General features: G+C 47.7%; 1 long non-coding RNA gene across 1 annotated transcript; it reads left to right on the top strand.

Moving 5' to 3' along the window:
• Positions 1-2,316: 2,316 nt before the first annotated feature.
• Positions 2,317-14,091, top strand: LOC148542760 (uncharacterized). Its single transcript, XR_015877635.1, has 3 exons — positions 2,317-2,437; positions 8,200-8,328; positions 13,115-14,091. It is a non-coding gene; the product is annotated as an uncharacterized LOC148542760 (long non-coding RNA).
• Positions 14,092-25,769: the final 11,678 nt, after the last annotated feature.

Below are 25,769 nucleotides of genomic sequence, written 5' to 3'. Positions count from 1 at the left end.
TCTAAGTCTGAACGAGCGAGCAAAACATGCGAACGTAAATTTGAAAAATACGCCCCCTGGCCGCTCGCACCATACGTCATGTCCGCTATTTATTAGATTAATCGAGTACATCGACCAGCGTATGAACTGCTCTCTATTCTTGTGGTTGGTTTTTTCAACCACTATTTTGCGAGCAGTTCTGAGTTAAAAAAAACCAAGTGACGTGGTCAATGACGCTGCTGGATTAATTATGCACTCCCTTAAAATGCCCGTTTTGACCTTTAAGCACGCCTGCGATCGGATTTCCACTCCCCGTTTTCAAGCACCTTCCCCTGTTACCACCCACATACGCCTCATTCTGTCACTCAAATTAGCAGGCATTCGCTATTTTGCGAGCACATGAATTTCGACCGCACTGACTGGTTCGCGCATGCGTATAACGATCCGTACGCATGCGCAGTTGGGCAAACATCACTCGGAGCGAACGAGCTGCCGCTTACGAGTGGCTCTGAATCAGGCCCATATTTCCTTCTTTATTAACTAATGTTAATAGAGGCCCTGATTCAGAGCCGGACGCTCTGAAAGAGCACTCGCTCTGAATCAGGGCGTCTTTATTTTATTTATGGAGCGGCCTCGCTCGCATTGCTTTGCGTTGCCACCCACAGCTAATGCGAGCGGCCAGGATGATGGTCACGATGGTCAAGACCATCGCGACCATCGGGCTTGCGACGAGACCCTTGTGGTAGGGTCTCGTGGCCGCAAGCCCTAGAGAGCTTTCGGCTCTAACAGTGCCGAAAGCTCTCCCACTGACATCACTTGTGATGTCAGTGGGGCCGCCCCCAGACGGTAGGCGTTCTCATGGGAACGCCTCCGTCTGGGAAGCCACCCCCCCGACCCGCCCACCAAAGGGGGCGTGCTGTCACTCAACATCGACAGCACGCCCCCTTTGGTGCGAGACCCGGAGCGACGGATTGCCCGCTCCGTCGTGCGCATTCGCTCTGGGCCACAATCGACCCGGTTGCGAGCGCTCAGCGCTTGCGACCGGGTCTGAATCAGGCCCAGAGTGCAGGTTGTCTAAGTTACTAGGAATGTGTTGAGTCTGATTGTGGATCAAGGAACCGGGCAGGGCCTGCGAAACCCGCTCAGCAGATCCGGAACTGCAGGGAGGCGCCAGGCTGGAGAGGCGCTCTCCCTGCAGCTGCTGCTGAGTCAGTTCTTGCTGCTGCCGCTGCACCTGTCACACTGTATGACAGGCAGCAGCAACCTACTAAGGGTGGCTGAGCGGCTCTTCACACAGGGCCTGATTCAGAGACGGGCTCTAATGCGATCGCAACTGCGTTTCCATACGCACTGCAGTTGCAAAAATATGCAAATGTTAGCAAAGATCACCCGAGCATAAAGACGCCCACTACTGCCTTCTCACCTGCATGTGAATATGCATACCTACATAAACATAGGTACCATCGAAGTTCATTGGCGGCCATTTTACCCTTGCGGCAGGTCTGACCTGACACAGGCCAGGGAGCTTTTCTGCCACGCAGAGCTGCATATGCAATTGTAATGGCTAATTTATGCATGCCCACGTAATGGCATTGAAATGGCCAGGCACGCCTGCGTTTCACTAACCACCTCCTGTCAACACCCCCAAACGGTCACTTCCTGTCAATCAATCTGCAATGGGCCTCTGTGGTCTGTGTGAATGCAGGGCGAACGGTCTGCTGCCTTCGCGCACGGGTACTGCAATGCATACGCATTCACAATGGCAAACAATCATTCGATCTGCGTGCAATTTGCAGTTGCATTCATCTCTGAATCAGGCCCACAGTCTCATCCCCTTACTCTTCTGTTCCCACTCCTGGCCGGATCCCCCCTCCCCTCTCTTCTCCTCCACGCTCCTGTGAGCGGCTCTTCACCACCGACATCATCGCTGTTGTTCCCCGTGGCCGGGTCCCCCGTCCTACTCTCCTCTGCTCCCTGCTGCGCTGCTCCCGACAATGCTGACTGTGCTGTGACAGGAATTAGAGGAAGCAGAGGATGAGGTGCCCACCTGCAGTGCTGCAGCCTGGTAACATACTCTTTGCCTATTATCTGCCTGCTGTATCCCCTACTCCCGACACACTGAGAGCCTGCGACCCTCTCACACTCCCAGCCCAGGCTGCAGGGAGATGACAGGGTGATGCTGTTTCAGAGCAGCAAGGGTTAAGTGCTCAGACTCTGGGCGGGGCTTATAGTAAGCAGCCGACCAATGAGATGAGGGATGTAGGGCAGGTGACCCCCTGGGGGAGACTGATCATATATGCTCTGGGCAGTTTATGCATTACTAAATGCGCACAGAGGTTCCAGAGTCACCCAGTGACCCTGCTGCTGTGGGTGCAGGTGGCAGGAGGCCTCATCTCTACCAGCTGTAGATGTCTGGGTGCAGGAGAGTTTGGGCCGAGGAAGACCTGGCATGCCAGAGGTAAAAGGGACAGGGCTGGGGTCCCTGGGAGAGGTGTGGGCACCTGCAGGGTGCAGACCAACTTTCCCACACTCCCCAGGCACAATGCAGGTGGTCACCCACATAGGCTATATGTTGTGGAACTACAAGCCCCAGCAGGAGACTTGCATGGCATTTTGGGACTTATATAAGTAGTTCCACAGCAGAAGGAGAGTAGGGGTTGCATGTCATTGAGTATGTACAGAAACATAAGAGCATGGGGTATACAAATGGAAGACCATAAAACCCCTTCAGTAGCCGTACCTGGAAGTGACGTGAGTGAGGGCGGAAGTGGAGGTTTCTGCCCACACTTTCCACGAAAATAAGAAAGTTGTCCCCTTCACTCGCCACATGAATATATTCCCCCTCTATGCCCACTTGGATGGTAGGGAATGATGTTGGACACTGGCAGATGATGTCATTGTACATCTACGGAAGGGGATCTATCTGCTTCCGTATACATATGTGTGCAATGCATGGGACATATGTAACAAGCTCCATTATACCCAACTACTGCCCTGCGCATACCTATGAATAAGCAGGGCCGGCGCTATGCTGTTCTGCGCCCAGCTCCGTCCCTGTGTTGCCGCCCCTTCCCTCCTCCGCTCCCTCCCCATGAGCTTAAATATGAACTATAGCGCTGGGAGGGAGGTGGGCGTTTCCTGCGCCCTCCGGAAACAGCGCTCCGGGCGACGGACCGGCTTGCCCATGCCTGGAGCCGCTACTGTGTATAAGGGATGACTATACAGTAATGACAATGCTGTACAGTAATCTCCACATCTAATGCAGACTCTGCTGGGAAAGTTTAGCTGCAAAAACGTTTTGACTGAAAACAAATGTGGAGTAATGCTGTGGAGTTCTGCAGTAATTCTGCTGCAGAAAATGTATCATGTCCTACACACGTCTAACTGCATACAGTATTGCATGTAAGCATGTATCTGATGTGTACCCAGGACACGGCATGTGTATTGTAGTCCCATGACTGACCATTTCCACTTATTAAGCTATAAAACCCTGGACACAAACTGTTATGTACGTCAGATTTACATGTTTGATATAGAGCAACTCGTGCGTGTATCAGGTCCAGCACAATATGGTAAGCCGGCCCTGTGCCGCCGCTGCCACCGTGTAAGGGGCACTGCTAATGTGGGTATTGCATGTAAGAGGCACTACTTCTGTGGGCATTGTGTATAAGGGGCACTACTGTGTGCTGTAACATGAAGAAACCTAGCAACATGCCTGGCATAAGCAATAGTATATCACTATGAGAACCACACTGTCAGTCCTCCTAATACTAACATTTAAGTGGCTTAAGATACATTCAGAGGGCCTGATTCTGATGTGGACAATTTTGCACAGCCGCAAGGAAGCCATTTATGCTGCAGCTAAGGCGGGACTGCAAGTTATCACGCAGGACCCGTTCTGCACATGCGCAGACGGGCTCCTGCACAGCCATGCACAGACCTCCAAACATCGGAAACCATCGGGTGGTGTACAAAACCAGAACAGGCCTAGAGTCTCCCCAGGCCCAGAGCTGTTAGTGGGTATTTTAACTCCAATATACAGTAATATATATATATATATATATATATATATATATATTATATATATATATATATATATATATATATATATGTTTGTCCCATTACTTTTGGCCTCTTAAAAAGTGGGAGGCACATATTGAAACTGTTGTAATTCCTACACCGTTCACCCGATTTGGATGTTATTACCCTCAAATTAAATCTGAAAGTCTGCATTTAAAGCACATCTTGTTTGTTTCATTTCAAAACCATTGTGGTGGTGAATAGAGGCCAAAATCTGTATATATATAGAGACAGTGGCAGGTGGGGAGCTTGACTGGGGCGGTACACCTGTCAAACCGTAACGCAGGTGAGCTCAGGGAGGACAAAAACCTGTCGTGGAGCAGACATAAACCTGCATTACGGTTTGACATATATATACTTTAGGAAGTAAGCTCTCACGAGCAGGGACCTCTTCCCTCATGTGCTTCTCTTTACTACTCCTTACTCCCCATAAGGGCACCTGGCACTTGACTGCCAACTCTCTGCTGCTTATTGTGAGTGCTTTAATCGCTATTGCAGCAATGTATATAAGTCGTGTCCTTGTCCTGCACTGTAATGTACTGTAAGTTACTTGTTTCTTGTTCACTTACTAGTTTTATGTACTATGTAAGGCGCTGCGGCACACTTGTGGTGCCATATAAATAAAGGATATATATATATATATATATATATATATATATATATCACAAGCATGAGTATAGAATATAATACCTATTTAAGAAGCTCTATCTGCGGCAGATCATAGCACAAAAGCCGCTGCTCATAGGGTCTCTCACAGTAGCCGGCGGCGTGCGTTCCACTGGGGACTCGGAGAGCACTTCCTCCCTATGAAAGGCATATGCCGCCCATACACTAGAACTAACCACCTAACGCTTTCTGTCAATGGAATGCATAGCCAATCAGTCGTAGTGTGCGTGCCACTGCCATGGAAACCAGGAAGCGCACAGTGTATTAATGCTGAAAGAGCATTATAAACAACAATACTAATCATAATCTTATGGACAATATTAAAGTGGTCAAAGACCATATTGAAAAAAATTAAAAACAAAAATAAAAAAGTGTTGAAAATCCAAAAAAAGGAAAAAGAACAACAACAAAAAATTGGAAAACGAAAAAACTTATTTATTAGTAACACTAGTACACTCTCTCTCTCTATTTGTGTCTCTGTAGTCTTTCCTCCATTTCTCTCTCTCTCTTTTCCCCTTGTGTCTTTCTCTCCACTTTGTCTCTCTCCACCATGTCTCTATCTCCCCCATAGCTCTCTCCTCAGGTATCTCTCTCTCCATTTGTGTCTCTTTCTTTCCCCCATTTTTCTCTCTCGCTTTACCCATATGTCTTTCCCTCAGTGTCTCCCCCAAGTCTCTCCCCATCTCTCTCCCCCTCTCTCTCTCCCCATGTATCTCTCTCCCATGTTTCTCTTTCTCTTACCATAACTTCTACTCCCCCTCCCATGTCTCTCGTGGCTCTGACACTTGCTTACACCCAGCCATCAATGCAGAAGATGTCTCACCAGGACCCTGTAGCTGCTCTTGGTACCTAACCATGGAAGACGGGGCAGCTGCTTGGACTCCAGTGTGCCTATTCTGGCCCTCTTCTGCTCCCTCTGTTGGTTCCCCTCAATAGACACATCTGGTGTTGTTGCCCTCCGGTGGATGATTTGGCTCCCCCCAACTGGAGGCTCCTTGATCTGAATGTCAGGGCTTCTGATAGGACAGATATCTTCACTGCTCTGTGTCTGATCGGTGTTCTGGTGGGCTGTTTTGGGCCATGTGATGGTAATGTACATGTTTGGGTGTGTATGGAGGGAGCTTGCGGTTAACGGAGGGAGAAAGGGCATCATTTTTTTTATTTACCCTGAACACCATGAACCCTAGTTACACCTCTGTTACTGAGGCTTCAGGTCCTTTACCAAGATGGCCACCGACAGTGCTACTGTGTGCCATCTTGCCACTGTGCTTTGAGTGCCACGAAACAACACGGACGTGTAGTACTCAGCTCCGGGGATACCCTGTGTTATCCTGCATATCGCTGCATATAAATGACTGGATGGTCCACTGTATGTTCCGCTTCACCTCCTTTACCTGATATTGTTGTAGGGTTTTAGAAGTGAAGATGTTGCCCATAGCAACCAATCAGATTATAGCTCTTATCTTCTATAAGGTGCTAGATAAATGTCAAGTAGAATCTGATTGGTTGCTATGGGCAACATCTCCACTTCTAAAAACCTGCACCTTAGTAAAAATACCCCTAAGTGTTTGCAGTCACAGCATTCCCACTTAGTTATATCCATACCCCTCAATTGTAACTACAGCAAGGCAGCAATGTGTAATACACCTTTTACACCAAAAACCCGGCTCCAGCCTGGGACACTGAGCATGGGTCGGAGCCAGGTTTTACCCCTTTTACACTGCCAGCTAGACCTGGGTTATTTCCTGGGGCTAGCCATTCACACTGGACCATGCTCTTCTGTGACCTGGGTCTTTCAGCGTTACAGGGGACGCTTGGAGATGATGTCAACTTCAAGCGCTACTGAAGCCAGCCAATCCGCTAGTTTGAGGCATGACCCAGTTCATCGTGACCCGGGTCACGCCGTTTACACTGCACCATTACCCGGGTCCTTCAGCAACCACGGTTGGATTCCTGGGTCACACGACCTGGGTTATTTTTCAAGGACAGTTTTACTGCGGCAGTGGAGAAGGGGTATTCGATGGCCGGGTGAGAAGTCTGCTCTGAGAAGACTGCCCCATTTACAGGGCATCTATCATGAAGCTTTAGTTGGAAGCTTTAGTTCTCAGGATCCAGCCTCCCTTTGTGCCTCCTGTGGCTCCTTGGGACTTGGCAGTGGTTCTACGGGACCTGCAGGGCCCTCCTTTTGAGCCTCTTGAGTCGGTGGAGCTCAAGTGGCTGACATTTAAGACTGTTTTTCTCCTGGCAATTGCTTCGGCCAGGAGGGTGTCTGAATTGGGGGCGCTTTCCTGTCGCCGTCCTTTCCTGATTTTTCACCAGGACAGAGCGGTGCTCCGCACTCGTCCTGAGTTTTTGCCCAAAGTGGTCTCGAAGTTCCACATTAATCAGGAACTTGTTGTGCCAGCTTTTCAGTCCCCTGATCTTTCAGCTGGTGAGACTTCCTTAGATGTGGTCCGGGCGCTTAGAATTTATGTGGACCGGACGGCTTCGGTTAGGAAGTCTGATTCCTTGTTTATCCTCTTTGGTTTTCACAAGAGGGGTTGGCCTGCCAACAAACAAACGTTAGCCCGTTGGCTTCGTTCCGTTATTTGTGAGGCTTATGCACAGGAGGGTTTACCTGTGCCAGCCTCTGTTAAGGCTCATTCCACTCGTTCTGTGGGTCCCTCTTGGGCTGCTAGACGTGGCGCCTCTGCTGTTCAGCTGTGTAAGGCGGCCACTTGGTCTTCAATTCAAACGTTTTTGAGGTTCTATGCGTTTGACACCTTCGCCTCTCAGGATGCATCCTTTGGGCGCCGGGTGCTCCTTTCAGCACAGGAGCGTCCCCGCCCTTAGTTGAACTGCTTTGGGACATCCCCAAGGTCAACCCTGTGGACCCTGAAGTAGAAAACAAGAGATATGGTAAGAACTTACCTTTGTTATCTCTGTTTCTACGAAGTCCATAGGGTCCACAGGGCGCCCGCCCTGACGCACCTGGCTTCAAATGGGCTGTGTGGCTGGTCACCGGTTTTCCGTCTCCCATTTCTGTGAGTATGGTTTCTTGTGTGTTCAAGTCTTCCTTCTCTCTGTTTAGTCTCCTCCTCCGGCCTTGGCTGCTTACCAACTGAGGTGCTGTGGCTCGGGGGCGGGGTATAGAGGAGGACGGACCCAAGTGCATCCTGGGAGCAGCTAAAGCTTTAACTGCGTGGTGCCCATGGATCCAGATCCAGCTATACCCCAAGGTCAACCCTGTGGACCCTATGGACTTCGTAGAAACAGAGATAACAAAGGTAAGTTCTTACCATATCTCTTGTTTTTACTAGAAGAATAGCAGTTACGTTGAATAAACTTCCAGCAAATGTAGTTGGAAAACAAAGGTAAAGGATTGTATACATGTCATCATGAGAATAACATGCCATAAGGAATAAGGATATAATTTGTATAATGGTGCTTGTCTGCCATTAACAGCCTATACGTTTCTGTTTATCTCTATGATAGCTCCTATGCAAGTCCCCAATGAAGAGGCAGGCGATGTGCAGCAATCTGACAGGTCATCCATTTTTCTGCCCAATCAACTGGGAGGAATTGGAGGCTGGAAAGACAACTGCCCAAGTTAGATTGCAGCCTGTAAGTATATATGTAAGATGGGAATTTATCCAATGTGTACCCCACCATGCAGTCACATTATCCAATAGACTTCTGTGTGCAATGATCAGGGCTGGATTAAGGCTTGTGGGGGCCCCAGGGCAACTAATTTGTGGGGGCTCCCACAATTCTCACGGGATCTACCACCCTCCTCCTCCTAAGTCACCTACTGCTCCATCCCTGGCAGCCAGGGGAAAACGCAGGATTTTCTGGGGGGCGTCATATATATATAATCTATATCAATCAATGTGTCATCTTTTATTAATCCCTGAGTACCGCAGTTCTCGTATAATAAATATATATATATTTATCTATATCAAACATATATATTTTATATAACATGCACACTAACACATACACATTTACAGTATACACACACTAACACATACATACACTAACACCTATGCAGTATACAGTACAGTATACTCCCACTAACACATACATACACATATGCAGTATACAGTACAGTATACTCACACTAACATATACATACACATATGCAGTGTACACACTAACACATTCAAACACACTAACACATACATACACACTAACACATACATGTCTACACACTATAACATTACACATACAGTGCATACTTACACTTGATTCAGCAGCTGCAGGTTGCTAATGGGGACGGGCACCTTGCATCATTAGGCCCCGCCCCCTTATGACATAAAGCTGCTATTCGCTGTGAAATTGTGGGCGGACCATGTCGTGTTGGCTCCACCCCCATTGTAGCCAGCCCCAGCCAGCTGTACTGTAGGAAGAAATTGTTTGTCAGGGGGGTTTCTAGGTATTCAGAAACACCCCCTGCAAACGTTAGTGGCCCACAGCTAATGACTTACCTGACCTGAGTCCCGGCAGATCTGTTCCCTAATCCCCTCATCAGCGTCACGTGACACTGATGAGGAGACTCGGGAGCCGCACTCTGCTGTATGCAGCAGCACTGACTATGCTGCTGCATACATTAGAATTCAGTGCCGCTGCAGCTGAGCCCCCATCTGGGAACAGGTGCCACCAGACACCTGTTCTCGGCAGGGTCACAACGACCCTGTGTGGGGGCCCAAGGACGACCGCCCCTGACGCCCCCCTCTTAATCCGGCCCTGGCAATGATGATGATGAGAAGAGATAAGTGACTTTGAGGCATATTCAATTCCAGGCGAAAAGTCCCGTACTTTTCGCATGCCGGACTTTTCGCCGACATCGCTGGTTTTCAATGCGAAAAAGTATAGCGCGCGTGCCCGCTTTTCTCAGTATTCAATTAGAATTCAGCGAAAACGGGACCCGGCGAAACTAACATGTGAAAAATGCTGTCAGTTTTGGGGAAATCAGCCTGACACCCCCCAAAAGATGCACTGACATTGGGGATCACTCTAGATACCCCCAAATAGGCCTGCTGAAGGTATTTGGGGTACTTAAATGTTCTCAATAGCTGCTATTTAGCGTGTTTGCATAAGTGGTGAAGAATAGCATTTTGCAGGTTTTTTCTGAGAAAAAAAGTAGTCCCAGCAAATTTTGGACAATCCAAAAGATATTTAGAACACATAGTGGGCGCTGATTATTAATACACATAAAAACATATAGATAATGCTTAGACTTTTTTAATTGGTCCAGGTATATATGTCTTTTGATGCAACCACTTCAGGTTTCAACTCATGTGGAAGATAGTTCACAATCTGAAAAAAAACATATGCAAATGAACAATAATAAAAATCTGTACAACACAGACGTTTTTTATAGAGATCACACTTGCCAACATAAAAGAGTAACTGTATAGTGTACCCTACTCATATATAGCAAGCGGTGTATAGGCATGTAAAGGTATCTTTTCTTAATACAATGTTCACCCAGTGTATACTTCAAACTTGGATGGCATGGTAAAGCATACCTAACCTTACAATTCTGTCAGCGTTTATGTGTATATAAAGGTTTCTTTTTCCAGAAAACTTTTGATCCTCTTTTAACAGTTCCTCATCCCCTCATATATGTGTGTAGTCATATAGAAAAAGAGGGAACGGGCCAGGTGTCAGGACAAAAGTTTTATTGGAATAAATACAAAATAATTCTAAAAACATCTGATTGGTATTGCAATAATCGTACTGGAAATAGATGGTCAATATACACCAAAGTAGTGTAGGATTTCCGGACTCTCCTAAACTATCCTAAGTGCAATATTTCCAGAGAATTTTTTTTACAAAATGTCAATCCATACCGTCACAAATAAGGTCCCTTCCCCAATGTGTTTCGATCAAATAAGATGATCAAGGTGAATGGGGCTTGCTATCATCACAGGCTTTAAATACCCTCTTCAATAAACTGCTCCCTTAAGTTGGGGGAGTGATTACAATAACCATGTATGGAAGTTCTCCAACAGTCACTGGAAATGAATAGACATATGCCCCACTGTCGCGATCAACCTCGCGGTTCCGGTATTATCTGAACTTCCGGTCTGACTCCCGGAAATGACGTTGCCAGATTGTTCCGTTCCGAGAGACGATCTAAGTCGTCCTGATCACGTGCCAGACCACGTGGTGGCCAGCAGAGAGAAAGCGATCTCCATCTGCTTTCATTTAAAGATCCTTCTTGCGGACAAATGAGGTCATTCTTATTAAACGTGTCCAACATACATTACCTTAAATTTACTATCTAACTCTCTGTTGCTGTTGCTATAAATATCGCAACTTATTACGTTTGGAAGACATACTTAGGGCTCTATTTACTACAATCCGCATTTTGAATGTAGATTGTAGTGTGATATTAGCAACTGAATTCGCATTGCGAATTCAGCCAATATCACAGGGATTTACTAAAAATCCCTTGCAGGGACAGAGCTTGCGATAAAGCTCTGTCCCTGCGAATCCCCTCCGCACACTTATCACAGTATTTTTTAAATAAATACTGTAACAAGTGCCCGCGCACGTGCCGACTGGGTGCCACTAAGCCCCGACCCCTGCGATCGTGACCCTTCCCCCTCCCTTAATTACACTTACCTCCGGTGACAAACAAAAAATGCCAGCTGCTCAATTAATCTAGCAGTAATTTTCAGGTGAATGAAAGGAAGGGTTCATACCAAGTAGAAAAAGCGGGGGGGTGTTAACCTATTGTTCATCAACTCACTGAATTATACTTGCAACAATATATGAAGACCATACGGTAATAGAAATTCAGAGATATTAGTTGCATGCATTTGCAAATTAGTGACTGCTAGTGACAGAGAAGCAGTGACGTGGCCTAGCAGCCTCCCATATATTTGCATATGCATGCAACTAATATCTCTGAATTTCTATTACCATATAGTGCATGATGGGAGACCAGCTGACCGGGACTCTGGTAAGTTTTTATTTTTTCACTATTTTTTTTTCCTTTTTTATACTATACATACTTGGGGACCCCCTGGAGTCTATTTTGTTGTTTTTAATGTTGTCCCCCAACTTTGGACTTTTTCGTAGCCAAAATAAAAGTACTTTTTTGGGGTGATCTAAAGAATTTTTGTAACTTTTTTTGATGCAGTTTACCTTTGGAGGACTGTCCCAAGGGTGCAGGGGGGTTCCTGCACCTCTGCACCCCAAATCTGCACTTTCTTTCGACACATATTCAAAACTTTTTCGCAGGTCCCATTGCATTGAGTTTCTGCACCGGCAAAAAGTCTTCGGAATTGAATACGGAGGAAACGTTTCGCAAGGCGAAATTACGTCACTCGCGATACTTTTCCACAGAAACTGACTTTTCGCACCTAATTGAATATGGCCCTTTGTAGGAAATTGTTGCACAAAAGCGAATCTTGTGACAGAATATTTTGTCACAGAATTGCGAAGTCCTGCTGATTCAATGGCATTCCTCACTTTATTGATAAATTCACATTAGATGAATACCAAAGGGCATATTTATCAATTATCGGGTATCGGCAAAAAGAGATTAACATTCCCTGCGATGTGTTAGGAGTGAAGTGCATACATGGTCTACTGCCAGGGAGGAGTCCTGGGGAACCCTTTCAGGTTAAGTTTTGGTGATTGTAGCCCATAGGCTACAGAGGCTTTAGCCATTATCAGTTTACATGATACCTGATAGCTACGCAGTCCCCATAAAAACCTAAGGGGGCTGCGGCTGCTGTTAGATATATCTATATCTGTCGCAGTCCCTCCATTTCTGACACTTAATATTTAAGGATATTCCCTGAAAATAGGTGTTTTTCGGGTGGTATGTGGCAAATATTGAATGATATCAATTTGTGGCCAAATGCAGATTGAGTAGACTATTTTGTGGAATGTTTTTGAAAATTCCATTAATCTCTAATGATTGGGCATTCGCTCTTCCACCTCGCCTCTGCTGGACAACATGAGGAATTACAGAGCCCTGACAGGCTGCGAGCGCACTGGTTTCAATGATTCTTAGAGGACTTATCTCCTCTCATAGCTAGTAATTAAATTTCAATTTAAAAAACAGATAAATGTTTACTTTATTTGTTTGTTACTTTCTACAAATTTACTGCAATTTACCAGCTCTACAATGTACTAACCCAAAAATCAGCAAGGTATCTCGTCACTTTGGTTACATATCTCTGTCACGTAATTTTGTCTTTTCTAGTAGTAGCTACTGTATTAATATATTAATGTTTTATGTTATCATGCAACATACAGGATAGCATAACATAGAATAGCAGGAAGAGTTATTATTCACCGTTATGACACACACGTTGAGAAATTGCCCAATTAGCTAGGAATTTACCTTTGTATTATGTGAACAATCTGATTCATCTTCTCTTCGTAGACCCTGGTTACAATCAGGGAAAATATACCCCTGGATGAGCTGCTGTCACCACCAGAATCACGGGAGCCACCGATGTCTGTACAGGAGAACCGCCTGTTCCTTGGATTCTCATTTACAAGTGACAGGTGGAAGACAATGCAGGCTCCATAATACCCTGCAGGTAACACCTCATCCAGTACAGTACATCATTGGACACCGGCTCCATCCTCATTCTGCTACCAACTATCTCAGCAATAACATCTGCTGTGTCCTCCTCATCCAAGCAACATCATCTGCTGTGTCCTCCTCATCCCAGCAATAACATCTGCTGTGTCCTCCTCATCCCAGCAACAACATCTGCTGTATCCTCATATCAGCAACAACATCTGCTGTCCTCCTCATCCCAGCAACAACATCTGCTGTGTCATCCTCATCCCTGCAACATCTCCTGTGTCATCCTTATCCCTGCAACAACATCTGCTGTGTCCTCCTCATCCCAGCAATAACATCTGCTGTATCCTCCTCATCCCAGCAATAACATCTGCTGTGTCCTCCTCATCCCAGCAACATCTGCTGTATCCTCATATCAGCAACAACATCTGCTGTGTCCTCCTCATCCCAGCAACAACATCTGCTGTGTCATCCTTATCCCTGCAACAACATCTGATGTGTCCTCCTCATCCCAGCAACATTATCTGCTGTGTCCACCTCGTCCCAGCAATAGCATCTGCGGTGTCCTCCTCTTCTCAGCTATAACATCTGCTGTGTCCTCCTTCTCAGCTATAACATCTGCTGTGTCCTCCTCTTATCAGCTACAACATCTGCTGTGTCCTCCTCTTCTCAGTTATAACATCTGCTGTGTCTCCTCTTCTCACTTATAACATCTGCTGTGTCCTCTTCTCAGCTATAACATCTGCTGGGTCCTACTCTTCTCACTTATAACATCTGCTGTGTCCTTATCTCAGCAACATCATCAGTCAAGTGCTGCAGAATATGTGTGTGAGGTATAACTATTAATAAAATAATATATTTTCCTACCTTTGTGTAAGAGAAACCTGATTGACACATTATTCCTTTAATGCATATGAGAAAAACCATCCAATCATTACGCTGTATACCAGACAGCATGATTTATACAACACGGAATGCGACAATATCAAAAAGTCGATAGGTACGAAAGGTCGACTGACAAATGGTTGACAATGCAAAAGCCAACCAATTTTGCATGACCATTCATGTGTTGACCATTTGAGTCTCTAGACCATTTAACCCTGTCAAACTTTCAACATCATATCAGTCAACCTTATGTACTTGTTGACCTGTTTCATGTAGACCATCTGGTGACAACCTATTGACTGTCCGGATACTGTGGGCCTGATTCAGAGACAGATGCTAATGAAATTTTCAGGCAGATCGAGCGATTGTTTGCCATTGCGCATGCGTATGCACCGCATTGCACGGGCGCTGCAATCGCATTGCTATCACGCATGCACAGAGGAATCCATCGCCAAGTGAGTGACAGACTGCCAGCATTTGGGGGTGGTAATAGGGAGTGGTCACAAAAAGGCAGACGTGCCTGTCTGTTTAAACGCCATTATATGGGCGTGCATAAATTAGCCACTGCGAGTGCATGTGCAGCTCTGTGGGTAAGAAGAGCTCCCAAGGCTGCGGCAGTTCAGACCTGTTGCAAGGGTAAGATGGCCGCCGATGTACTTCGATGTTACCGATGTTTACGTATGTATGCGTAGTCGCACGCAGGTGAGAAGGCAGTAGTGGGCGTCTTAATGCTCAGGTGATTTTTGCTAACATTTGCATATTTTTGCAATCGCGTATGGAAACGCAGTCGTGATCGCATTAGCGTCCGTTTCTGAATCAGGCCCTGTGTCCAGAGTCCATTCGCAGTCACAGGGCCTCACTCAGGCCCAAAATTAAGATTGAGATGAACGGTCTCAAGAATGTCTTCAAAATGCATTAGGTGCTCCTGGACAGTAACAGGGAGGTGGCTTAGCAGACACACGGAGATGGTCCGTATTATGGGTGTGTTACAAGAGTGTACTGGACGTATCGCTGAAGTGGTTGCAAACCTCAAGTCACATGTGCGCAGAAGCTAGCCAGGTGGTGGTAAGTAACGCTGCTACTGAGGTAGGAGTACAACCAATTGCGTGGACAGCAGTTTTTCGGAGCAGCTGTCCCTGCAGCAGAGCCATGCTGAATTGCTCAGGTGACAAGTATCCCCCACGGCAAGTTGGATACTTAATCATTGGGGTCTATCCTGCCCGCGATGATATTAGCAACCATTTACTTCCCTATTAATGAAATAACCCCCCATTAACTCATTGGGCACGATTCAATTCAGCGCGATGTGAATAGCGCCGGGAGATAGCTCCCGGAGCTATTCAATTCATCGCGCTGTTAGGTCGGGGAAGGCTCGTTATCGCGCCTTAAACAGGGTGTTTAGGCGCGATAACGGGCATTCCCCGACCTAACTTCCAGGTGCAAGGCTGTTTTCCCGGCGCTAAGGGCAGAAAACAGCCTCGCGCCGGAACTTTTGTCGGATTCCTTCTCTTATCCCCGGAGGGATGAGATAAGAAATCATTGGTCGGACTTATCAGCGCGGTGTATTGAATAGCTCCGGGAGCTAACTCCCGGAGCTATTTACATCGCACTGAATAGAATCGAGCCCAATGTCTCAAGTAATGTTCCTGCTAGAAAGCGTGGAGGGTAGTGTGCAGACTGGCGGGGAGGGCATCTTGTGCCCATGCCCCAAGTTTGTTACACGCCCCAAATTTATTACACTTAAGGGCGTGCCCAGCACTTACGGAGGTGTTAGGCTTCTCCCAAGCTCTCCCCTCACCGTGAATAGATGCTGTGCACATGCGACGATCGGTCACCGCAACTTTTCCCACCCATGGGACACTGCGGCCAGTGGGTGGGGAGGGCTCAGGGGAGGCTGTTTTAGCAGGGCATGCCCCCAAAATGAATATATCAGGGGGAACCCTGCCCCTTTCTCGTGAGGCCATGCCCCTTTTTTCTGGGCAGGGATCCCAACTTTACAAACAAGGATGTTGAGAGATATGATCGTTTGTGCTCAGCAAGGCTCCCACCAGGTCCTGGCGCCTAGGTAGGTGCTGACACTGAGCGCTATATATGAAAGCATAAAATGCGCTATAAACAAGATGTTTTTTTTTTTTTTTTAAATACACAAGAATAGAAGGAATTGTACATATATTTCTCATAAATTATAACTTATAAAAAAATTAAGTTGCCAATAAAACTATTTCACAGGGATGAAAGGATAGACTTTTTTGTTTTGTTATATGGGTCCTACCACTGTGATGCACGGGGCTAGGTATCCTGAGGACCCTGCTTTCCCTATGTGTCTAATTACCCCCTGGATGCCCCGCCCACACCGCCATTAGAGAACCTCACTCAAGTTCCCCTGAAAATGGTGGATATTCGCCCATATGTAGAGATGCGTGCATATATGATTTAAATGTACTTTAGGGATGGTCATTGACCATCGATGTCTGTGAACCATAAATGGTTAACCAACAATGACCAAAGGTTCTCCACCATCAATGGCACAGAGCCCCACAATGTTTTTTTCCCTACATGGTGCAGGGACACTGAGCATAGCTACGCCCCTGGCACAGCCCACAAAGCCCCACCCCCAAAGCTGATTGGCCTGCTGTCCAGTGACCAATAATGCAGGGCTAACCATCTGTAGACAAAACCATTGCTGGTTTCCTGCCAATGGTTACGCACCATCGGGTTGACCACTGATGATACCATTTATGGTTAACCCACCGATGGTCATCCCTAATGTATGCTGTGTGGTTGGCGGAAGTGACATCACATCATCCACTCTCTGTTCAGGAAATGTCATGTCAGATATGTTAGTTATGCAGTTCAGCAACTAAAAAGCACATTTATACGGTGCTCTGGCTCACTGCCATTTTTCACACACACAGACAACCTTGCATATGTAACCGCACTACCCCCCATCCATACTCTTCCTTAACTGGCATCATTATCATAGCGCATTTGCACCAGCTCTCTCCTTGATCCATGAGATCTGTCTCAAAACAGATGTATATTTCCATATGCCCAACTCTGTGGAGCTCGCAAATCCGTGGACACACCCTTGATGCCCTCACTAAAGTTAGCCTATTTGCGAACGCAGCATCGGAACCCAGTTGCACCCCTTCAGCCGCAAGTGAAGTCACAGAGTTGTGTACAACTCATATTTGCCGACATTCTGGCTGCCTCCTCTGGGAGAGGGCAGTCATGTCGACACAGCAGTGAGTAGCGGGGGGGGTTTGGGACTGCCTAGGCTGGTGGTGCGAGATGGCGTGCCGGCAAGATTGCGTCACCGTGGCCACGCCTCCACTACACAAAGCCAATATTAACGTATTGTAAAGTAGAGGTTGGGGCTACGATGACGCAATTCGGTATGGATCCCCTCATCTGCCCCCCCTTGTGCTAAATAAATGGGCGGCTGCGGATTTCCCACTTATCCAGGCGGCCAGGAGCGCCACTCGACTTTTAGGAGCCTCCCGTCTATTTCGGGATAGGCAAGTATGGTACAACAGAACTTTACATCTCCCTTGGATGCATGCGCTTAGCTCCAGAGCACATGCAGGGTGAAAACATGCAAAACTGGCTTGCGTTTGACTATAACTGGACAATCACGGCACAATCACACTACTCTGTTGTAAAAGCGGGACACAGGCTTAGACCATGGGTATAAGGTGAGCAGGAGAAGTCCGGGCACCAAATAGTTAAGCTTCTACTCCCAGCAACCCCGGTTCCTTCCCCTCTATACCCCGCCCCCAGCCCCAGGCAGGCCAGGTAAGTTAGCAAGTGCAAGGCAGGAGTGAGGAAGAGGAGAAGGAAGACCGACCTACACAGACTGGTCCAAATGCCCAGAAACACTAAAGTAAACTGGAAGCAGAGTAAAAAACCCTACCAGCCCGGTGCATCAGGGTGGGCGGCCTGTGTCCCCTATAGAGTTCGAAAAAATGGACTTAACCAGGTAAGACATAAGGGGACACAGGCTTATACCATGGGATGTCCCAAAGCTATCCCATTACGGGAGGGGAAATGCCGAAGCTGCGCTGAGAGACCCTTCGGCCAAAAGCCGCATCCGCGGCAGCAAAGGTGGAAAATGAACAGAACCGGAATAAAGCATGGGCGGAGGAACAAAGGGCCTCACTACGAAGCTGAAATGATCTGTTTGGACCCCGATAATTAACATCATGAATAGGCCCCTTAGTGATGTTGATTAAATGTATAATGCAGTAGTTGGTGCTGGTGGCAGTTAGTCCACATGTGGTTCAGCTCAGCCAGTTCTTAAGCCGGGTACACACTAGATGATGTGTGTACCCAGCATTGGCAGATGCGACGGCACAATATATATCGGGTGGTCCGTACACACTGCACGATATGGTGCACAACCGCCCGATATATCGTTCCCCCGCCGAATCCAGAATCATGGTGTCGGCCGCCGTATCCTGTGATCTGCCGTGCATGCACAGCAGAATAGAAGATGCTACGAATGAGGCTTGGGGGTGCGCAATCACCCGTACACACTGAGCGATGTGGCAGACATATTGTTCCAATCTGCATCAGAATGATCTATCATCCGATATATAGCTTATTGTGTACCTAGCTTTAGATTTATTACTCAAGTAGTACAGGTACAGTAGCATACAACACTGGGAATATCACAGGTGTAACAGTGTTAGATGTAATACACTGTTGCAGCCTGGAGCTCCGGGTATTGCTGGACATTATTGTGCGCCGGGTGTGATCGCGGAACTGGCAACGGCGGATAGTAGCACTGGTGGTCTAGTGTACAACGGTTGTGGTATAGTGTACTTGCGAACATACAGCAGGGCACTACAGGTTCTTAGGGCCGTATTCAATTAGCGGCAATAATATCTGCTGATTATCGCTTATTTTTCTGCGATATTATTGCACCCACGATAATTTATTGCACTTTTATAGTGAGAAACATGCGAAAAGTTTTTTCATCTCGGACCTGGAGAAAAAAAAAAGCAAAATCCCTATTTTTGCCTCAAATGTGGGGATTTCATTCAGAACCCTTTGGACACCCACCTTAATGATAAATTACCACAAATATTTTTCGTAAGTTGCGTACCTTGGCGAAAAATAACTGCACATATTTTTGGCGAAAAAAAATAAAACGTTGACAATGGGTTTTAAAAACTATTAAAGAAACACCTGCTGAGGCCATGTGCGATGTTTAAAACACTTGTCGCATCCATACGGCCCCCCGAAAAAACAGACCCAATATGTTAAACCAATTTCAACGTTTTTTTTTTTTTTGGTAGGCTCTCCCTACACTGTGAACAGATTCCAATGCGCATGAGAACAGCATGTATTGTCCCGCTGCTCTGTTATACAGATCAGCAGTGTATGCTCCCCCCACCTCGGGACACAAAATGGGAGGTATGGCATCATGAGATCAATTCCCAACCAAGGCCTATCTGTGTGGAGTTTGTGTGTTCTCCAGTGTTTGTGTGGGTTTCTTCCAGCTGCTTCAGTTTGCTCTCACACTCTGAAGATATACTGTGACATGTCCCCAGAACATACTGGGCAGAGAAAGAAGTGTTATTAGAGACAGTCCTAATGAGACAGAAACTACTGCATTTATTAAAAACAGAGCTGTAACAGGGCTTTAATGTACCGTGCCAGCTCCCTTAGTGTCCAACATCATATAAGTGCAGCGCTGTCTGGAGCATCCTCAGGACGCTTTGATCAGCTGCACAGACTGCAGGGTGCTTGTCAGGAGCATCTAAAGGATGCCTCGGGGGCACCACAGCCGTTCCAGGCACCCTACTAGCTAGAAGCAAGGCCTGCCAGTTACTTATATATATAAATATTGTACACTGCCTATCATTCTTAAATCAATCAAAATAGTTAAAACCCCATTGGTGTCTGAAAATTATGGTGTAACCACCGCATTGCACGTAGTATGTATACGTTATCGTTATGATGGCCATAATGATAACGGCTATTAGAAGTATAGTATTGCGACGTAGGTAAAGTGTTCCTGAGCTCAGTCACAGCTATTTGTGGGCTGATCACAGGTTATCTGATGTGGAAGGAGACCACTGATACACTTCAACTCTATTCAAGGAGCCTTTCTCAAAGTGGGATCTTTTACAACTTGTTTATTTATGCTGACTGCCAATGTAAGTAAGAGATAATGTTGGTGAGGTCAGATCTTGACCTCAGTGTCATTATTGGTGGAGTCCGCTGGTGACATTAGTGTCAGTGTTGGCGAGGCCAGCTGGTGACCATAGTGTCAGTGTTGATGGGGTCTGTTGGTGACATAAGTGTGAGTGTTGGTGAGGTCAGCTAATGACCTTCTTGCTAGTGGGGTCCGTGAGTGACCTTAGCATTAGTTTAAGTTGGGCCATTTGGTGATCTTAGTGTCAAAGTTAGTGGGGTCAGTGGGTGACCTTAGTGTGACTGCTGGTGTGGTCCGTTGGTGACCTCAGTGTCAGTGGAGTCACCTGGTGACCTCAGAGTTATGATCCTATCCTATGATCCTAATGTCAGTGTTGGTAGGGTCATTTGATAATATGGTCCTAAAATGTGTACAGTAATTCTGGTCATCTTTTTGGCATGACGATGCTGACCATTTCCTGAATGTGACATGCCTCAGTAGCATTTTAAAATATAAATCAGTGGCAAACGCAGGATTTCTAGAGGGGGGTTTCCAAATGCTTGATATTAGAGTGAGTGTGGCCAGTCCATGAAGAGGGCATAATTAGCACTTATCCAGTTTTAATATGCGTCATACAAAGCATGTACCAGCATAATTCCAGCATGTACAGGAACAGCGATCACAGTAAGCCATTAAATGCGGCTGTAGGACCATCCTGTCTAAGCTGAATGTATTTATTTGAGATGTAAGCACCATTCCAGGGTATGGAGCAAGTCCGAGAGTCTGGGGGTAGAAGAATAAACTAGCACTGCCCTGGACATATATGTACATTTTGGGCTCTATAGCAGTGCATCCCACAGTGAATGTTTTCCAGATCTCCTAGTTGATACACAGGTTATTTCTTACTAGCGGATACTGTACATGTTAAAAGATCCACAGGTAGTGATAATTATTTCATTTGTGATACTGAAATTAACATGCAGCACTTTTATATACTTTTCTATTATATTACTATTTCTATTGTGGTCATGGTGTGGGATGGGGAGGGGGGTTTCCAGGCAGATGGAAACCCCCCCTGCGTTTACCTATGTAAATGGTTATATGAATGATACTATGATTTTAATTTTAGATGATAGATTATAGCAACCTCCGGCCTGGGCCCCCCAAAGCCTATTCCAGCTCTGCAGATGAACTAGAAGCAGGGCCGGTGCAAGGTTTATGGGCGCCATAGGCAACATTTCATCAACCGCCCCTGCTCCCTCCAATTTATAATATGCCATGTATCAGTCTCCCCAGTTAAATAACATGCCACACATCAGTGTCCCAAATTCATAATATACTATATAGAATATTACACACAGCAGATGTACCTCATAATAACACTGTCGCAAATTCATAATATGCCACACAGCTGTGCCACAAATTCATTATATGCCACTCAGCCATGAATTATGCCTTCTTTTATGGAGGGGGAGGGGGGGACTCAGCGGTGCTCTCCAATGGCCGACGCCCTTAGGCGGATGCTTAAGGTTGCCAATTGGTAGCACCGGCCCTGACTACAAGTACCTACATGCCTTTTGTTTACTGTATCACAATTAAATAATTACATGGGCCTGATTCAGAGTCGCAAGCTAAGCTGATATGAGTGCAGTTGGCTGATGGCTTAAGTACAATTGTCACCGCGCTAAGATCAGGCTTGCCTACCCTCCCGATTTTCGGGTGCCGCTCCCGGCCCCCCGGAAAGGCAGGCAAGCCTCCTGGAAGCCTCCGACCCTCCCGTCCTCCCCCCTGAAAAGACTAGAAACCCCCGCAGCGGGGGAGCCGGTGACGCGATTCGCGCTGAATTGCGTCATCGCAGCCCCGCCCCCTATTTCACAATGCAGAAAATAACGGCATTGTGAAGAGGGGTGGAGCCATGATGGCCCGATCATGCGGCCCCGCCCCGGCCCCGCCCCAATGTGCCACCAATTGGCTGGCCCGCCCCCGGCTCCTCCCCCAATGATCGCCCCCGCTGTTAGCTGACAATCAGCTCCCTCCCGGAAGGCTGGAGCTGGTTGTCGGCAAGTATGACTAAAATGCAGGGCCGTAACTAGGGTGGTGCAGTTTGGGCCTCTAAATTTTCCTGTTTATTATCATTCTCACTTGTAGCTTCCTCGCTGGTAATGACATCTCAGTGGGCATCCGGCTTGGAGCCCCCCCCGGTGGCAGGCTGGAGGACACCGGCGCCTGGTGCAGTGGCGCACCTGGTGCACGTGCACCTCCAGCCCTCCCCCCCTAGATGCGGCCCTGCCAGAATGAGCTTCTGTACAGAAGCTCATTCTGACCTGCCCAAACGCTGAGCTGCCAATCGGAGCTGAGCTCCAATCGCGGCAGCGTCGGGGGGGCAGCAGCAGAACCGTCAGATGCCCCTGGGCATTCCAGTCGCCCCTAGGCATTTGCTTATAATGCCTATGCCTAGGGCCGGCTCCGGTCACATTAGGGAACACCATTCACATGGCAGTCCATTGTGCCAGTGCTTTATCCACATTACGCCACTCCCCGCTCTGCTCCCCTGGGGGTGTCTGGGGTCCCGTGCATGTGACAACGCAGCCGTGATTCCATTAATAAAACTAAAGCCCAGCGGGGCACCACTGCACATGTGCTAGTCCCAGGCATGCCCAGAAGACCATAGTAAGTACACTAAAAAGGGTGGGCAGCATTGGCGATACTGTATGACCAGGGGCGCCGAGAGGGGGGGGGCGGGTTCAATTTACCCGGGCCCGGGCTTCCAGAGGGGCCCGGCGGGGGCCCGGGTCCGGCGCCGCCCCCACTCCCTCCTCACTATCTCCCAGCACACAGCGTGTGCTGAGATGCAGTGGGAGATTGCTGTGGCTTTTGCTTAGCAGCCGCGAGCAATCTCCTATGCCTGAGGGGGGGAGCGATCACACTGATCGCGCCTCCCCTGGCTTTGCGCCGGGCTGAGGAGATCGCAGCCCCCCCCTCCCCGGCGTGCAGCGTATGTATACTTCTTTTTACTTTTTTATTCGAGGGGGCGTGGCCAAGCCTCCCGTGATTAGGCCACGCCCCCTCTTTACCGGGGCCCGGCAGCACTTTCAACGGCCCTGTGTATGACCTCTACCAGCTGAGTATAATAAGAGAAAGTCAGAGGGTATAAGGCAGAAATATGGCCTATGACAGACTAGCAGAATCTGGAAATATATATATATATATATATATATATATAAATAACGGCAGCCAGTAGAGACGAGCAGATATCACCTTATTTTTGCGTGACTCGGTGGAGGGTTATACTTTCAGATTGTATGGGATGCACCAGCCCCCACTATTGGGATTCCAATGAGGACTCAAGCCGAATGAGCCTGTTTAATCACTCTAGAGTGGACACTGTTTCAAAAAGACACTTTTATTCATCATTTGAGCACAATTCTATAAGTATGACTGTAATCAGCAGGTAATCTATTCAGTTATGCTATTATCAATGGGCAGGATGCCTGTTTGGCTACTGCCGTGTTTGTTATGTTCTGGGTTGTTTGTGGACCCGGGGTGGTAGCAGGAGCGATCACAGAAGCGGGTTTGAATAAAAAACTAGGTTTTTTAATATGTGCTTGAGTAGACATAAACTATGGCAGTAAATAAAAGTCCAGGAATATATAAATGTGCACAAAAGTTCTGTGGTGGGAGCAATGGGTTAATGTCCAGGCAGAACAATTAGAGCTGTCCAGGTGTGCAGGTAGTGAGACTGAAAATGATCAAGCAGGTATGTAGGTAGTGATGCAGGAAATAGAAAGCCAGTTATGCAGGTAGTGAACTAAGGCAAATGGGCAGGATGTCAGCAGGCTCAGGCACTCAGGTATGGGCAAGGGTGATGGAGGAAGTGGGGTAGTCCAGCGGAAGCTAGGGGCTGAGAGGCAGACTGGCAGACAGCGAATTCACAGGAACAGGATAAGCACAGAGAACTCCCTCTCAGCTAGGCTGAGATACACGTTGCATTGGCAATGCAAGGGAGCTCTGAACTCCCTTAAATCCCCAGTGTCAGGGCTCAGCCGGGGATCGGCGCCCGCTTACCGCACCGCCGGCTTCCCCTTTCTTCCTGGGTGTTCGGTCGGCCTGCGCGACGGCGGGGGAGAAGCTGAGGATTCTCCCTGCTTGCTGTGGCTTCCTGGAGGGCTGGTGTCCGGCATCTCAAATCCGGACATGGGCGCCGCCATGACAGTCGGCCCATGTGACTGGATCCTTCCTCCTGATTGGTTCATTTCCAGCTGATGCTGTGCACCTGTCTAAGGGTTCCCCTGGGTATAAAACTGCCCCACAGGTTATGGGAAATTGCCTGAACAACGGTTGTCTCCTAGCATGCCTTAGTGAGTTCCCGGTCCAGGTTCCTATTCATCGTACAGCAGCAGTGATACCACCTTTACCTGTGTGCCTTTACGTCTCTGGTGAATACCCGTGCAGCAGTGATACCACCGTTACCTGTGTGCCTTAACATCTCTGGTGAATACCCATGCAGCAGTGTGATCATCCCCACCTGTGTGCCTCACGTCTCCCGTGGACATCCGTGCTACAACATTTACCACCTCTACCCGTGTGCCTTCTATCTCTTGTGACGTCTCAAGTAACCGTGAGTCGCTTCCCACTTTGAAAGCCTTACTGACGTTTTTGATCCTCGTGTCAAGTTGTTGTCTATACAGTATTTTCAGGGACTGTGTTGTGCCTAACAGGCATATCCTCGCTGGGCCACGGGTGTAGTGTCTCTATCCCTGCAGGGCTTGGGTACCTGGTCAAAGGACCGCGACCTGCTCACGGAGTGCAGCTAAGCCCATATCCCAATTGGGGGGGTCACTGGCGAAAACCATCCTGTGGGTTAGACTCCGCACCTTTGCCCAGGTCTCGCCAACACTCAAGACCTGTGGATGAGGAGAACGTACATCCAGGCCCCTCGGTCCCGTTTCTTTCCTCAACTGAGGCCCACCACGTCCTCTTCTCCAGTTTCAGACGTGACAGTTTGTTCAGGCCCAATGGAGGCTGCAGGATCCCAAGGTACTGGGTCTCTGCAAGAGTTGACCTCTCGGATGGACAACCAGGAGGCGCAACAACAACAAGTGGCTCAGTACTTACAGGAGCTCTCGAGGCCACTGGTTTCGTTCCAAACCATGTTGGCTTCTATTCTCCCGGTTCCCCCGCCTGCGGTTCCTGTACCTTCTCCATCAGGTCCTCCACCGGTGGTTCCTACTCCCAAACCCCGACTACAGCTTGCCACTCCAGAAAGGTTTGATGGCGACCCTAGGCCGCGGGTTCATCAACCAATGTGAAATCCAATTCGAATGCCTTCCCCAGAACTTTCCCACGTCTCGGGCCAAAGTAGCATATGTGATTTCATTATTAACAGGAGCAGCATTAGACTGGGTCTCCCCTTTATGGGAACGGGCCGACCCCATCGTATCTACCTACGAGGAATTTGTTTCCGCATTTAAGAGAATT

Source organism: Taudactylus pleione, unplaced genomic scaffold (genome assembly GCF_031769625.1).
Source record: "Taudactylus pleione unplaced genomic scaffold, aTauple2 ptg000009l, whole genome shotgun sequence".
NCBI lineage: Eukaryota > Metazoa > Chordata > Amphibia > Anura > Myobatrachidae > Taudactylus > Taudactylus pleione.
Note: the sequence above shows the minus strand (reverse complement) of the source record. Positions and strands in the feature narration are given on the sequence as shown.